Below are 11,318 nucleotides of genomic sequence, written 5' to 3'. Positions count from 1 at the left end.
ACACAGGTGGATTGTATTTATCATCATTAGTCATTTAGGTCAACATTGGATCATTCAGAGATCCTCACTGAACTTCTGGAGAGAGTTTGCTGCACTGAAAGTAAAGGGGCTGAATAATTTTGCACGCCCAATTTTTCAGTTTTTGATTTGTTAAAAAAGTTTGAAATATCCAATAAATGTCGTTCCACTTCATGATTGTGTCCCACTTGTTGTTGATTCTTCACAAAAAAATACAGTTTCATATCTTTATGTTTGAAGCCTGAAATGTGGCAAAAGGTCGCAAAGTTCAAGGGGGACGAATACTTTCGCAAGGCACTGTAATTCAGTGTTCCCCAACTGGTGCCATGAATTTGGCCCACGGGTGATTTTATTTGGCCCCCCAAGTTTTCTGGGCCAAGAATAAACTTTTATTTGTTTTAGTTGTTGGACATAAAAGACTACAAACACCAGCAAATCAGATCCTAGTGATTTTAATTTGGGAAATCTGTTCTAAAGTATTCCCACTCATATTATAGTGATATACCTGGTTGTTCAAAACATTAGGAACACCTGCTCTTTCCATTACATAGACTGACCAGGTGAATCCAGGTGAAAGCTATGATTCCTTATTGATGTCACCTGTTATTATAGATGAAGGGGAGGAGATGGGTTAAAGAAGGATTTTAAGCCTTTTCATAGTGATAGGGAAACAAAGCTTCTTGATTAGATTGTGTTATGTCACATGTACAAGGAAGCAGATGTAATTGCAGGGTACAATGAAAATGTTATGCTCCGGGATCCAAGAGTGCAGGTAAAAAGTGAATGAGACAAAATGTGGATAATAATAATTAATACCAATAGAACACTTTTACAACTGTATCACTGATAAATTACCTCTGGATAAATATCATACCAACGGGACATTAAACGGTAACATCTTATGTTTCACCGAGACGTGGCTAAACGAAGATGCGGACAATATAGAGCTAGCGGGATTTTCCATGCACCGGCAGAACAGAGACGCACGCTACCTCTGGACGAGCGGGGTTGGGGGTGTGTGTCTTTTTGTTAATAACAGCTGGTGCGCGATGTCTAATATTAAAGAAGTGTCAAGGTATTGCTCGCTTGAGGTAGAGTACCTTATGATAAGCTGTAGACCACACCATCTACAAAGAGAGTTCTCATCTGCATTATTCGTAGCCGTCTATTTACCGCCACAAAGCGAAGCTGGCACGATGACCATTCTCAACCAACTTTATAAGGTCATAAGCAAAGAAGAAAATGCTCACCCAGAAGCGGCTCTCCTAGTTGCCGGGGACTTTAATGCAGGCAAACTTCAACCAGTTTTACCAAATTTTTACCAGCATGTCACATGTGCAACAAGGGGGGGGGGGAATCCTAGACCACCTTTACTCCACACACAGAGATGCATGCAAAGCTCTCCCCCGCCCTCCATTTGGCAAATCTGACCATAATTCTATCCTCCTGGCTCCTGCTTACAAGCAAAAACTAAAGCAGGAAGTCCCAGTGACTCTCTCAATACGGAAGTGGTCAGACAACGGGGATGCTACATTACAGGACTGTTTTGCTAGCGCAGACTGGAATATGTTCCGCGATTCATCCAATGGCATTGAGGAATACACCACCTCAGTCATTTGTTTCATCAATAATTGCATCGATGATGTCGTCCCCACAGTGTCTGTACGTATATATCTCAACCAGAAGCCATGAATTACAGGCAACATCCACATCGAGCTAAAGGCTAGAGCTGCCGCTTTCAAGGAGTGGGAGACTAATCCAGACAAGAAATCCCACTATGCACTCAGACGAACCATCAAACAAGCAAAGCGTCAATACAGGATTAACCCTTTCATGTGTTCCAAATATCTCAAACGGTCGCCCCAGCGTGAGTTTTTTTATGCACGTGATGTTAGAACGTTCTCTCCATTCCAGAATGTGATTGTTACGTAACAGTACATTTAATCCACGCTCAATTTTAAATTATTTTCTAACAAGTTTTTTATTTTCTAATAACAGTTTGAATTGAGGTGTGTTCCGCCTCATTCATTCACATAAAAGTAGTCATTTTTACTTTTGCGGACCAATTACTTTTTGTTGACATTTCTGACCCGGACAGAATTCCCCAAACACAGTTCAAGTCTGCAGACATTTGCTCATCTTCTGTCCTGCATACATGTGTTCACATTTTCCGTCTGTTGCCTGCATCGCAATCAAAGTTGTTTTCGTTACAAATAATTACTTTGGAAATGTGTGCGTTTCTATCAAAGTAAGTGCCATATTACGTTGTAATACTTTCTGCATGTCGCGTTATGTCGTTTCTACTGTAGCATAATGTTTTTGTGTATATTCCTTATAACCATGGACACACGATGTAACGTTACTCATTTCATAACCTTTATGGTGTTATACTCAATGCTTAGGTAGCTAGCTACATTCTTCTATTAGCCCTGGAAAACAATGCTAATTGAGTCAGAGAAGTATTAGCATGTGTTGTATTTTGAAGCTACCCTGGCCTTATGACTCCCAAGTGGCACAGCGTCTCAGTGCTAGAGGTGTCACTACAGACACCGATGTTCAAATCCAGAATGCGTTTCTATCAAAGTAAGTGCCTTATTCCATTATAATAGTTTCTGTGTCATGTTATACCGTTTCTAATGTAGCTCACTGTGTGTATGGAGCAAATATATATATTTGTGTATATTCCTTATAACCGCGGACACGCGAGATAACGTTACTCATGTCATAACCTTTATGGTGTTATATTCAATCGTGCTTATGTAGCTAGTTACATTCTTATATTAGCTCTGTAAAACAATGCTAGTTGCGTCAGAAGTAGTGGCTTATTGTATTTTGAAGCTACCCTGGAAAAATTGAAAAATATCTTATACCACTTGGTCGTTTTCTGAGTGCATTCCACAAAGCTGTTTATCATGTCCGCCTTATCCACTGCCCCCATTTTGAGGTTATAGTCAAGCACGCAGTCTGGTTTGATGTTTCTCTCTCCCGTCAGGTGGTCCACCTTCCCTGTGGCCGACATGGTTGCTGTATGGACAGTGGAGAGGACATGGATGTCTCGTTTGTCATGGCACTTTACTACCAGCTGTTGACATTTCTTATTTTGTATAACGGGTCATTTAGGATGGCAGTAGTGTTGTTGATGAAATGCAGTCATAGCAACAGAACTAGGAAGCAGTCTTGGGAAAAGAGGGTGGCAAAGAAGGGAGTTGCAAACATAGGATCTCTGCTCAATTATTCACTTAGGGAGTTCTTCTTTACTATCTCCATGAGAAGGACTGTCACCAGGAAGGTATACAGTCGTGGCCAAAAGTTTTGAGAATGACACAAATATTAATTTTCACAAAGTCTGCTGCCTCAGTTTTTATATGATGGCAATTTGCATATACTCCAGAATGTTATAAAGAGTGATCAGATGAATTGCAAAGTCCAAAGTAATTTGCCATGCAAATGAACTGAATCCCAAAAAACATTTCCACTGCATTTCAGCCCTGCCACAAAAGGACCAGCTGACATCATGTCAGTGATTCTCTCGTTAACACAGGTGTGAGTGTTGATGAGGACAAGGCTGGAGATCACTCTGTCATGCTGATTGAGTTTGAATAACAGACTGGAAGCGTCAAAAGGAGGGTGGTGCTTGGAATCAATGTTCTTCCTCTGTCAATCATGGTTACCTGCAAGGAAACACGTGCCGTCATCATTGCTTTGCACAAAAACGGCTTCACAGGCAAGGACATTGCTGCCAGTAAGATTGCACCTAAATCAATAATTTATCAGATCATCAAGAACTTCAAGGAGAGCGGTTCAATTGTTGTGAAGAATGCTTCAGAGTGCCCAACAAAGTCTAGCAAGCGTCAGGACTGTTTCCTAAAGTTGATTCAGCTGCGGGATCGGGGCACCACCAGTACAGAGCTTACTCAGGAATGGCAGCAGGCAGGTGTGAGTGCATCTGCATGCACAGTGAGGCGAAGACTTTTGGAGGATGGCCTGGTGTCAAGAAGGGCAGCCACAAGAAGAAGCCACTTCTCTCCAGGAAAAACATCAGGGACAGACTGACATTTCGCAAAAGGTACAGGGATTGGACTGCTGAGGTATGGGGTAAAATCGTTTACTCTCATGAATCCCCTTTCCGATTGTTTGGGGCATCCGGAAAAAAGATTGTCCGGAGAAGACAAGGTGAGCGCTACCATCAGTCCTGTGTCATGCCAACATTAAAGCATCCTGAAACCATTCATGTGTGGGGTTGCTTCTCAGCCAAGGGAGTGGGCTCACTCACAATTTTGCCTAAGAACACAGGTATGAATAAAGAATGGTACCAACACATCCTCCGAGAGCAACTTCTCCCAACCATCCAGGAACAGTTTGGTGACGAACAATGCCTTTTCCAGCATGATGGAGCACCTTGCCATAAGGCAAAAGTGATAACTGAGTGGCTCGGGGAACAAAACATAAATATTTTGGGTCCATGGCCAGGAAACTTCCCAGACCATAATCCCATTGAGAACTTGTAGTCAATCCTCAAGAGGTGGGTGGACAAACAAAAACCCACAAATTCTGCCATACTCCAAGCATTGATTATGCAATAATGGGCTGCCATCAGTCAGGATGTGGCCCAGAAGTTAATTGACAGCAAGCCAGGGCGGATTGCAGAGGTCTTGAAAAAGAAGGGTCAACACTGCAAATATTGACTATTTGCATCAACTTCATGTAATTGTCAATTAAAGCCTTTGACACTTATAATTCAGTATTCCATAGTAACATCTGACATAAATATCTAAAGACACTGAAGCAGCAAACTTTGTGGAAATTAATATCAAATCAAATGTATTTATATAGCCCTTCGTACATCAGCTGATATCTCAAAGTGCTGGACAGAAACCCAGCCTAAAACCCCAAACAGCAAGCAATGCAGGTGTAGAAGCACGGTGGCTAGGAAAAACTCCCTAGAAAGGCCAAAACCTAGGAAGAAACCTAGAGAGGAACCAGGCTATGAGGGGTGGCCAGTCCTCTTCTGGCTGTGCCGGGCGGAGATTATAATAGAACATGGCCAAGATGTTCAAATGTTCATAAATGACCAGCATGGTCAAATAGTAATAATCACAGGCAGAACAGTTGAAACTGGAGCAGCAGTACGGCCAGGTGGACTGGGGACAGCAAGTAGTCATCAGGCCAGGTAGTCCTGAGGCATGGTCCTAGGGCTCAGGTCCTCCAAGAGAGAGAGAAAGAAAGAGAGAAAGAGAGAATTAGAGAGAGCATACTTAAATTCACACAGGACACCGGATAAGACAGGAGAAGTACTCCAGATATAACAAACTGAACCTAGCCCCCAGACACAAACTACTGCAGCATAAATAATGGAGGCTGAGACAGGAGGGATCAGGAGACACTGTGGCCCCATCCAATGACACCCCCAGACAGGGCCAAACAGGAAGGATATAACCCCACCCACTTTGCCAAAGCACAGCCCCCACACCACGAGAGGGATATCTTCAACCACCAACTTACTATCCTGAGACAAGGCCGAGTATAGCCCACAAAGATCTCCGCCACGGCACAGCCCAAGACAGGAAGATCACATCAGTGACTCAACCCGCTCAAGTGATGCACCCCTCCTAGGGGCGGCATGAAAGAGCACCAGTAAGCCAGTGACTCAGCCCCTGCAATAGGGTTAGAGGCAGAGAATCACAGTGGAAAGAGGGGAACCGGCCAGGGAGAGACAGCAAGGGCGGTTCGTTGCTCCAGAGCCTTTCCGTTCACCTTCACACTCCTGGGCCAGACTACACTCAATCATATGACCCACTGAAGAGATGAGTCTTCAGTAAAGACTTAAAGGTTGAGACCGAGTTTCTGAGGGAAACGGGTACAAAAGTATCTATATCCACAGTAAAACTAGTCCTATATCGACATAACCTGAAAGGCCGCTCAGCAAGGAAGAAGCCCCTGCTCCAAAATCGCCATTAAAAAGCCAGACTACAGTTTGCAACTGCACATGGTGACAAAGATCGTACTTTCTGGACAAATGTCCTCTGGTCTGATGAAACAAAAATAGAACTGTTTGGCCATAATGACCATCGCTGTGTTTGGAGGAAAAAGGGGGAGGCTTTTGCAAGCCGAAGAACACCATCCCAACCGTGAAGCACGGGAGTGACTGCATCATGTTGTGGGGGTGCTTTGCTGCAGGAGGGACTGGTACACTTCACAAAATAGATAGTATCATGAGGTAGGAAATTTATTTGGATATAATGAAGCAACATCTCAAGACATCAGTCAGGAAGTTAAAGCTTGGTCGCAAATGGGTCTTCCAAATGGACAATGACCCCAAGCATACTTCCAAAGTTGTGGCGAAATGGCTTAAGGACAACAAAGTCAAGGTATTGAAGTGGCCATCACAAAGCCCTGACCTCCTTGCGTGTGCGAGCAAGGATGCCTACAAACCTGACTCAGTTACACCAGCTCTGTCAGGAGGAATGGGCCTAAATTCACCCAACTTATTGTGGGAAGCTTGTGGAAGGATACCCAAAATGTTTGATCCAAGTTAAACAATCGAAAGGCAATGCTACCAAATACTAATTGAGTGTATGTAAACTTCTGACTCACTGGGAATGTGATGAATAAATAAAATATTAAATAAACAACTCTCAACTATTATTCTGACATTTCACATTCTTAAAATTAACTGACCTAAGACACAAAATGTTTACTATGATCAAATGTCAGGAATTGTGAAAAACTGAGTCTAAATGTATTTGGCTAAGGTGTATGTAAACTTCCGACTTCAACTGTAATAGGCATTTTCCGAGGAAAGCCCATAAAATTGTCAGAGACTCCAGTCACCCAAGTTATAGACTGTTTTCTCTGCTACCTGCAAGGCAAGCGGTACCGGAGCACCAAGTCTAGGACCAAAAGGCTCCAACAGCTTCTACCCCCAAGCCATAAGACTGCTGAACAATTAGTATAATCGCCACTGGACAATTTACATTGACCCCCCCTCCCTTTTGTACATGTCGTGGCAGAATCAGAATTCTTTAGGTAACATTTATAAAAAATATGTTTTATTAATTTTCATAAGCATGCTTATGTGGGTAAAAAATACTTGGGCCCAGAGAGGGGAGAGGTCGGGTTAGTCTTATCTGTGAATGTGCCTGTAAACTATTCCTAAACCATGTGAAGGGATGGTGTGATTAATGGGGAACCAGTTAGGTGGCTCCACAATGTCTGTGTGCCAGTCACATCTCTCTGTAAGCTTGTCCAGGAGGGTGTGTATTTGAGATATGCCATTGGATGAGGTCATGTTCTGGGTCCTAAGTGGTACCAAGAACGAGATAAGAGCTTTGGTTTAGGAGACCAAACTGAACAATAATTTATAGCTAATGCTATAAATTATGGGATTCTCCTTTTTCTGGTAAAAGGTTATTTGTATAATGTTCCTAAGATCTGTTATTCGTCATGTGACTTTTGATGGGTGTGTCTTGGCTATAAATGATACTAAGGACTGTTTGTAAGGACTCTCAGAGAATTCATTTATGACACTGAATTGATCTGAGAGTCACAGGGTTGTGATGAAGCTCATATAATTAAAGATGGACTTTATGATAACTCTGACTTGTGTGTGGTTTGTTCTCTCATGATTTGGTAATACAGGAAATTTCCACGACATACACTACTGCTACTCACTGTTCGTTTGTTACCTATGCATAGCCACTTTGACCCCACCTACATGTACAGATTACCTCAACTAGCCTGTACCACGCACACTGACTCTGTACTGGTGCCCCCTTTATATAGCCTCCTTATTGTTATTCTTATTGTGTTACTTTTTATTATTACATTTTATTTTAGTCTACTTGGTAAATATTTTTTTCTTCTTGAACTGCACTGTTGGTTAAGGGCTTGTAAGTAAGCATTTCACGGTAAAGTCTACACTTGTTGTATTTGCCGCATGTGACAAAGTTTGATTTGATTTGGGTGGTGGGGGTAGGAGAAAAGTCTGTTTGGGAATCTCCATAGGGGGAGCAGCAGGGGGGAGAAGTGAATGCAACAGTAAAAAATAATGATAATATATACATATTGAGATTTTCCAACCAATTGTGTCGAAAATAGGTTCATTATTTGAGGCTTTGATCAACACCGTGTACACTAGTGGCACCTGCTGGTCAAAATAATTTAGACCAGCAAAATTACACACCCCGTAGCATGTGCGCAGCATAGCCTTTTTGTCTTCTACCAAACAAATCAATCGGGTGGTTGTTAAATGAAAACAAAGCTTTGGATATCATAGATCACGCGTTTCGGACAAAGCGAAACAGGCATCGGCACACTGCTTCGAAGAACACTGCTTAGCAATTTCGATGCATGCCTCGGAAGCTCTGGCATTAAACGTAACATCACTAGTTTTTCATGCTCAACAGTTTCCCGTGTGTATCAACAATGGTCCACCACCCAAAAGACATCCAGCCAACTTGACACAACTGTGGGAAGCATTGGAGTCAACATGGGCCAGCATCCCTGTGAAAAGCTTTCAACATCTTGTATAGCCCAACGAATTGAGGCTGTTCTGACAGCAAAGGAGGATGCAACTTAATATTAGGAAGGTGTTCCTAATGTATTGTAGCTACACTCAGTGTTTGTGATCGTATACAAATGTAAGCAAGGTTTGAAATGATTGTTTATGTGAAATAGTATCTGTTTACGGTCAATTTGCAGACTACAAATGATTTGTCATTATGTTCCAGCCCCCTGACCATCCACTCAACAACAAAAATCGTCCCGCTGCTGAACCTGATGTAATTGAATGCCATGTATTCACAATGTAATTGGGTTCCATGTAATGTTAGCTTTTGAAGGTTTGGACTTACAGTACATAATCAGGGCTGTATCGTGTTACCACAAGTTAGTAACTTTTTTGGAGCACATTCTAAATTAACCTGTAAGTGTTTGGCTACTTTGTTTTTAATACTTTAAGAGTCTTGACTCGTGCATTTAATTTAAACTAGAGATGTTTTTTTGCACGGGCTGCGTCTCAATCCACCGCATCCGCCTATGTTAGCCTTCCGCATCTGTGGTGGAAGGTGGCCCAGCTACAGCTGTGTTTGTCAGACCATTGAAAGGTGTCTATGCCACATGTCATGATGACAGACACCTGTCTTGATCAATGAGAGAAGACTTGAAATAGACAAGATGGCAGCGTACAAATTGTTGGATTACTTAATGGAGCAAAAAAAGTAACTGAGTGTTTTCTAAATTCAAACAGACCCCCTTGCAACTGGACACAGACATTTTATGAGACTCCTTTTTCCACAAATTGAGGATGACAGCATCGCCAAGGTTGGTGGAAAATTCGGTTCTACACCAAACAGTACCTTTCCTGGAACTCCCAGTAATGGATACCAAAAATCTTTGGATAAATTACATTATGTGGTGTAAAAATCTGTAGCTAAGAGCACTGGTTATCAGCAGATGATGGGAGAGGTGGTCATGATGAAATTGTCATTCCAACTGCTATTCATCTCCTCTTGAGTAATCTTCTGCTTGTTCAATCCATCGAGAGGGATACAGTTCACGGGATACACTTCTGCTACAATGACACACGCTGGCAAAGGAATTCTGTCTCTCTCCAAGAATACAATCCAGAAAGAAGCCCAGGCACCACACAGTGTTATCTGTAAGGCAAAAAATATATAATAAATTATACTCCACAGTTTGAATGACAGTTGAACTGTGTCAGCGTAACCCCATTAGGACAGACTAGTTGAACATGCGTACATGTGCATAGGCACATAGATTACATTTAGAACAATATCTAGCCTAATATAAATATGGCATAACCCTCAACATTTGCACAGTGACCAGACTGTACAAATGTACATAGGTAGGCAGACAGTATCTAGCTACAGCCATGTCTAACTGCATGCTTAGGCAAATACTTTTTATAGTAAAACCAGTTTATCAGTTGTAGAGATTTACAACAGTTAAATGGTTGTATTGTTTCTCCTCACTCTTAGTCAATTTAGCTTGCTGGATAGCCAATAATTGTTATTTACATCTGTTTGGAATATTATCTAGCATCACGCCTTTCTACAATCTTCGAAAGCCAAGTTAACAAACAGATCACCGACCATTTTGAACCTCACCGTATCTTCTCCACTATGCAATCTGGTTTCCGAGCTGGTCATGGGTGCACCTCAGTCACGCTCAAGGTTCTAGAGGATATTGTAACCGCCATCGATAAAAGACTGTACTGTGCAGCAGTCTTCATCGACCTGGCCAAGGCTATCGACTCTGTTAATCACCACATTCTTATCGGCAGACTCAATAGCCTTGGCTTCTCAAATGACTTCCTCGCCTGGTTCACCAACTACTTCTCAAATAAAGTTCAGTGTGTCAAATCGAGGGCCTGTTGTCCGGACCTCTGGCAGTCTCTATGCGGGTGCCACAGGGTTCAAGTCTCGGACCGACTCTTTTCTCTGTATATATCAATGATGTCGCTCTTGCTGCTGATGATTCTTTGATCCACCTCTATGCAGACGACACAATTCTGTATACATCTGGCCCTTCTTTGGACACTGTGCTAACAACCCTCCAAACGAACTTCAACGCCATACAACACTCCTTCCGTGGCCTCCAACTGCTTTTAAGTGCTAGTAAAACTAAGTGCATGCTCTTCAACCGATTGCTGCCCGCACCCTCCCTCCCGACTAGCATCATCACTCTGGACAGTTCTGACTTAGAATATGTGGACAACTACAAATACCGAGGTGTCTGGTTAGACTGTAAACTCTGCTTCCAGACTCAGATTAAGCATCTCCAATCCAAAATTAAATCTAGAATCGGCTTCCTATTTCTCAACAAAGCCTCCTTCACTCATGCTGCCAAACATACCCTCGTAAACCTGACCATCCTACCGATCCTTGACTTTTGCGATGTAATTTACAAAATAGCCTCCAACCCTCTACTCAGCAAACTGGATGTAGTCTATCACAGTGCCATCTGTTTTGTCACCAAAGCCCCATATACTACCGACCACTGCGACCTGTATGCTCTCGTTGGCTGGCCCTAACTACATATTCGTCACCAAACCCACCGGCTCCAGGTCATTAATAAGTCTTTGCTAGGTAAAGCCCAGCCTTATCTCAGCTCACTGTAGCACGCACTATATATATAGTGCGTGCTACAGGTATATTTCAGGTCATATTTCACTGGTCATCCCCAAAGCCAACACTTCCTTTAGCCGCCTTTCCTTCCAGTTCTCTGCTGCCAATGACTGGAATGAATTGCAAAAATCCCTGAAGCTGGAGTCTTATATC

This window comes from Oncorhynchus mykiss, chromosome 12 (genome assembly GCF_057628025.1).
Source record: "Oncorhynchus mykiss isolate SJ-2025 chromosome 12, ASM5762802v1, whole genome shotgun sequence".
Classification (NCBI taxonomy): domain Eukaryota; kingdom Metazoa; phylum Chordata; class Actinopteri; order Salmoniformes; family Salmonidae; genus Oncorhynchus; species Oncorhynchus mykiss.
This window is presented reverse-complemented; position numbering follows the sequence as displayed.